Source organism: Thalassophryne amazonica, chromosome 18 (assembly GCF_902500255.1).
Source record: "Thalassophryne amazonica chromosome 18, fThaAma1.1, whole genome shotgun sequence".
Taxonomy (NCBI): Eukaryota; Metazoa; Chordata; class Actinopteri; order Batrachoidiformes; family Batrachoididae; genus Thalassophryne; species Thalassophryne amazonica.
The window spans coordinates 45639660-45646690 of record NC_047120.1 but is presented as its reverse complement, the minus strand read 5'-3'; positions in this window follow the sequence as shown (position 1 = coordinate 45646690).

Here is a 7031-nt window from a genome sequence, read left to right as displayed (position 1 = left end):
ATATATATACACACACACCGTATTTTTCGGACTATTAGTCGCACTTTTTTTTACATGTTTTGGCCGAGGGTGCGACCTATACTCCAGAGCGACTTATAAATGAAAAATATACCCATAGATTCTCAATTAATTTACTGTAATAAAACAATTTTACGTGACAGAGTTGCACTATGTTTTAAAATGGCCACCGGAAACGGAAATGCAATGCATCATGGGCACTGTAGTATGGCAGCCGCCCTATAGGTCACGCTGGTCACGATAACCAATCAAAGAACAGAACACTGGACGCGTATTCCTCACCTCACCCAGACAGTGATTGTGAAACAGCGTGTGAAGCAGACGAACACGGTGCTTGCTGTTATTCCAGGAGGGCTAACAAAACAGCTTCAACCCTTGGATATCAGTGTGAGCAGAGTGTTTTAAGTTGACGCTGAGAGCTGCGTGGGAGCACTGGGTGAGCGACGGCAGAGGATTAGTGTTTGCACTTGGAAGGAGCTGGCATTGACATCACGGGGAGGTCATGAGCTGCGCAGGAAGGTGCTGCACGAACATCGGCAGCTGACACATGGTGTGTACTATGGTCCACAGTGGGTAATATGTTAGAAAAGAACCGTTCAGCGATGGTGTGGGTTATGGTTCGGTTTGCAACGTGGTCCACAAAATATAAACATATCCATAGGTAAAATGCAGTCATGGCCTTGAGAGGGCGCTCAAGGCTTGTGTGACTGTTCCTGTGACTTCTGACTACAATAGAAAAATAAAAATTTCAACATTACTGATCACTTAACAAGACAACGGAGAAGGCCCGAAAAAATGCCACCAAAAAGAAAATCATACTCTGCAGATTACAAGTTGCGACTGGTGAAATATGCATCCGAAAACGGTAGCCGTCACAATATTATCATCTGAACTTTTCATGTTAAGTTAACATACCTGTATGTCCATGCGACTTATAGTCCAGTGCGACTTATTTATGATTTATTTTTCTTTATAATGGATAAAGTGGCTGGTGCGACTTATACTCTGGTGCGACTTATAGTCCGGAAAATACATACATATATATATATATATATATATATATATATATATATATATATATATATATATATATATATATATATATATAAATTACGATTCATCCCATCCTGTCTATGGCTGATGCTGTGCCCATGTTCTGTGGAATGATCTCCCTGCGTCAGTAAAGCAGTCAGATTTCAGATTCTGTGGAGACTTACTTTCCCTTTCGTATGGCTAGCATACTGGCATAGTATAGTTCTACAGTTTTTACTCTTTTAATTCATTTTATTAGGAAACAGAGCGGGCCGCAGCCTCAACTTTACCTAAATTCTGGGTCTTTTAGTGAAGCTTAAGGCTAGTGGCTGGTGATCACCTTAGTATTTCCTGTTTTTCTTGTTTAATGCTGACAAATTATACTGTATTTCTTGTGATGCCTGATTCTGATCCTCCTGTCCTGTGCACCAACAGCATTTCCTGTATATTTGTTTTGTGAATTGTTCTGTAGGGTTTAAGTCAGTCAGCTAAGTAGGGAACTGCCAATCCGTGAACAATTTTATAGGTTAGTAGCAGAACCTTAAAATCTGATCTCACAGGGACAGGAAGCCAGTGAAGAGATGCAAAAATGGGTGTAATGTGGTAGAACTTTCTGCTTCCTGTCAAAATTCTGGCAGCAGGAGTTGTCCTGAAGCCACTCCTTTGATATCATGACTGTGTGCTTAGGGTATTGTCCTGCTGAAAGTGAAACGATCACACAGTCTGAGGCCAAGAGCGCTCTGGAGCAGGTTTTCACCCAGGATGTCTCTGTACATCACTGCATTCATCTTTCCCTCAATCCTGATTAGTCTCCCAGTTCCTGCTGATGAAAAACATCCCTACAGCATGATGCTGCCACCACCATGCTTCACTGCAGGGATGGTGCCTGGTTTCCTCCAAACATGACACCTGGAATTCACACAAAAGAGTTCAATCTTTGTCTCATCAGACCAGAGAATTTTGTTTCTCCTGCTGGACTGCTGCAGAGATGGTTGTCTTTCTGGAAGGTTCTCCTCTCTACACATAAAACACGTCAATGCAACTTCAAGAAAAGCTTTTTTCAACTCAGGGAGGTAAGTTATATAAGTTGACAACTTATATCTTACCAGAGTTTTTAAGGCAGCAATTTAAATTAAGTTTTAAAGTTGAACAGTCATAATTTTTACAGTGTACAAAATGTCAGAAAAGGGAAGAACTGGGAAGGAGGTGCAGACCTGGATGCAAAAAATGGATCTGATCAACGTGCTTCACAAAGACTTGGGGAGCGGGGTGCGAAGGACAATACATTTGATTTGGAAATGGACTAGTGAGGATGACAGACTCTTTGGTGGTGAGGAGTGCTGGGATAATGCTGGTTCTGATTCTTCCAGTCCATCTGAGGTCAAAAAAAGGTGTCAAAATAATTATTTTACCACTGTTAGTCTGTCTCATGACCCCATTAAATAAAAATACTCAGAATGTCCTACGTGCATAGTCGACTTGATTCCAGATAGACGCTGAGCTGTTGCATTTCTTCAATTTTTCAGTTTTTTTTTTTTGTTTCTGGGTGAGAGTATGCAACCTCTTTTCTTAATAACATACAAAACAATACCTCATTGTGTTTTGTTTATCGCAACCTTGAGGGCATTTAATGTTGCGCTGTGTTTCCTGATTTGTATGTTCGCCTGCATCGATGGCCTTCACCGCTCTTCTTCCACGCCACAGCCACATCAAAAACCGTCATTTCTTTACTCGCCCCTACAAAGCCTCGCTTCCCTCCCTCTTCAAATGTAATACAACCGTTACGGCCGCTTCCGTTTCGCGTGACTAACGGTTTAAAGTTCAAGGGCAAATCACACACAAACATATTAAGTGCGCGCGCTGTGAAGAACTGCAAATTCAAAGAGAACAAAGGCGAGTCCTACGTAATCAAAACACACCCCCGTGTCCGGTTTCATTTTGTTGCTTCTTCACATCACAGCCACATTCAACAACAGGCAGCAACACCGTTTGTTGTTTGGTTCATCGAAACTACAATCAAGTAAGAAATCAGTGGTTAGCGTCTGGAGCAAATCTGCAAAAAAAAGAAAAGAAAAAAAAAAAGCATTTTTTGTTGTTGCTACACTGAGAACACAAATGTTAAAGTTGTTGAAAAAAATACCACAGGAAACCTACTTGACAACCAAACCTATCCCACATCTTACAGTTACGGTAAGCACAAAGCTGACCGAAACTCGGGACAACACTGACAGTGTTGGAGAATTCTCAATTTCACACTGCTTTTCTTTACACACTGTATGTGCTACAATTTTAGACTTTCATGCCTGAAACGGGATTATAGCAGGTTTGTTCATATTATGTGTGCGACTTTTATGCATTTGGTTACTTTTTTCTGTAAGTGAAAATGGGCTTTTAATCATTCATTTGTGTCATGTTGGCATAAGCAAGCCTAAACTCACTTACTAGTAAAACAACAACAGACTCCTGGTATAAACACACCATTGATACACACCCACATTTCACCTGGCTGTGGCAGATGGATTTTTATTTTCGAGAGGTGGGGATGGACCGTTTGTCTGGCTGGGTGGTTGGCAACCACAACCCACAGTGGTTCCCTGGTGTTGTGGATGAGGCAAAGCGTGACAGCAGTGCGTTTTTCTCGATTTGATTTAACAATATAAATCTACTACAAACTATACTATAAATCCTGATGTCACTTAACATTACTATTACTATTTCTGCCAAGGAAGTTATGTTTTTACTCATGTCCATTTATTTGCCTGGTGGTTGGTTGGTTTGTTGGCTTGCAGAATTCCACAAAACTACTGAATTGAATTTCTTGGGCTTTGCAGTGATCAACTTTTATTTAAACCATTTTCTGACATTTTATTGGGCAAACAACCAAACAACTGATTGAGGAAATAACCTCTACATTATTGTTACATCATGAGACATCTGTAAATTTTGTTGCACTATCTCATTAACTATTTAAGAATTTAATTTGTGTGTTTACATTTTCAGAAGCCATGAGGTAGTGGATAAACAAAATATAAGGATTATTTTTAATACAAGATTCTCTTAAAAATATGTTTTGAGAAAATCCTTGTCCTGTTCCACTCCACCATGAAGCTGAGACTTTTGCACTATTCCGTTTCTCTAATCACAGCTCCAGAAACCTCCACTACAAACTCTATTTTAAAGTTATCATGGGTGTCTTTGCTCGGTTTTCTTGCAGTCACTCAGTTTTGAGGGATACCTGCTCCAGCAGGTATTGTAGACCATGTAGCTCAGTGGACTGAGTTGGGCTACCAATACTGGGTTTGATTCCCAATCATGCTACCTGCATCCTTGAAAAAGACACATCATCTGCATATATCTCAGCCCACCCAGCTGTAAATGGTTACCGGCCTTGGCTAGGGGAAGAAACCCTAGTTGGCCTAGCGTTACATCCAGGGAAAATGTAAACTCCTATCCACTTCACTCTTCGGAATCCTAGGATAAGCACCAGCACAAACAGGCCTCAGGGCCGATATACAACGCCTGGCAAAAATTATGGAATCACCGGCCTTGGAGGATGCTCATTCAGTTGTTTAATTTTGTAGAAAAAAGCAGATCACAGACATGACACAAAACTAAAGTCATTTCAAATGGCAACTTTCTGGCTTTAAGAAACACTATAAGAAATCAGGAAAAAAAATTGTGGCAGTCAGTAACGGTTACTTTTTTAGACCAAGCAGAGGGAAAAAAATATGGAATCACTCAATTCTGAGGAAAAAATTATGGAATCATGAAAAACAAAAGAACGCTCCAACACATCACTAGTATTTTGTTGCACCACCTCTGGCTTTTATAACAGCTTGCAGTCTCTGAGGCATGGACTTAATGAGTGACAAACAGTACTCCATCAATCTAGCTCCAACTTTCTCTGATTGCTGTTGCCAGATCAGCTTTGCAGGTTGGAGCCTTGTCATGGACCATTTTCTTCAACTTCCACCAAAGATTTTCAATTGGATTAAGATCTGGACTATTTGCAGGTCATGACATTGACCCTATGTGTCTTTTTGCAAGGAATGTTTTCACAGTTTTTGCTCTATGGCAAGATGCATTATCATCTTGAAAAATGATTTCATCATCCCCAAACAACCTTTCAATTGATGGGATAAGAAAAGTGTCCAAAATATCAATGTAAACTTGTGCATTTATTGATGATGTAATGACAGCCATCTCCCCAGTGCCTTTACTTGACATGCAGCCCCATATCATCGACTGTGGAAATTTACATGTTCTCTTCAGGCAGTCATCTTTATAAATCTCATTGGAACGGCACCAAACAAAAGTTCCAGCATCATCACCTTGCCCAATGCAGATTCGAGATTCATCACTGAATATGACTTTCATCCAGTCATCCACAGTCCACGATTGCTTTTCCTTAGCCCTTTGTAACTTTGTTTTTTTTTGTTTAGGTGTTAATGATGCTTTTGTTTAGCTTTTCTGTATGTAAATCCCATTTCCTTTAGGCAGTTTCTTACAGTTCGGTCACAGACGTTGACTACAGTTTCCTCCCATTCGTTCCTCATTTGTTGTGCATTTTCGATTTTTGAGACATATTGCTTTAAGTTCTGTCTTGATGCTTTGATGTCTTCCTTGGCCTACCAGTATGTTTGCCTTTAACAACCTTCCCATGTTGTTTACATTTGGTGAGTGAGTCCATTTTTTTTCCCTCTGCTTGGTCTAAAAAAGTAACCGTTACTGACTGCCACAATTATTTTTCCTGATTTCTTATAGTGTTTCTTAAAGCCAGAAAGTTGCCAATTTAAATGACTTTAGTTTTGTGTTTGTGGTCTGCTTTTTTTTCTACAAAATTAAACATCTGAATGAACATCCTCCGAGGCCGGTGATTCCATAATTATTGCCAGGGGTTGTAGAACTTCTTGAGATTTTCATGTAGTACTATACTGCTGTATTTCTTGATTGAAGTAACAGAGATCCAAGACATAGTAACATGGAAATGTCCCTGTATCCATCCTGACTTTTTTCAAGAAAACTCGCTGTAGAAGTGATTTGTATTCCCCAAAATGCACACACAGTCACTGTCCAAATACTTTTGGATCAGACTGTGCCTTCTGTGATCCTGTTCTGTGTTTAATGGCAGAGTACAAATGCAGCTGTGCAGTTTTTACAACAGTAATGTTCCATATACGAGCAGAGTGTACACAGGAGATGCATCAAAAAGTACAATTTGTTCTGAACATGATCTGCTTTTAGGTGTCTGCATAAATCTCAAAATTGGGAATTTTTTTTAAAATTTATCTATCTAAAACAACAACAAAAAAAGATTGTCTGTGGTGTAATATCTGGCCCATAGGAAAGCCTTACTCATGATCTGTCAGATGACTGAGCGTTTATCGACCTGCTGATACTTATCTTCTCCCACTGAAACTTCTGCACATAAAAATGAGCGTCTGTCAGCTGAACCGACTGAAGACCCTGAAAAAAAAAAAAAACTTTTTTCTCATATGTAACATCAATGAATAAAGGAATATGAAACAGAACACCTTTGAGTGGGACCCAAAAACAACAAAAAAACTACTTTTTTGGGTTATTAATTGTACCTGAAGAAATGGGGGTGATCTCCAAAAATGTTGTGACCCCCCACCCAAACCCAAATAAAATACAAGTAATTAAAATTGTAACATTAAGGGTTAAACAAGAACTGAAATGAGTTGTTTTCTTTTTATTGTCACTGTTGTCTGTTTTTGGCTTTTCTCATGTCAAAACAAAATCCACTGGCTGAAATATGGCTCATCATGGTCACAAGAAGGTGTCTGCATACACACACGTACACACGTACAAGGCCATATACGGTGCATCTGTAAAATATTCACAGCGCTTTACTTTTTCCATATTTTGTTATGTTACAACCTTAATCCAAAATGGATGAAATTCTTTTTTATTCCTCAAACTTCTACACACAATACCCCATAATGACAATGTGAATTTTT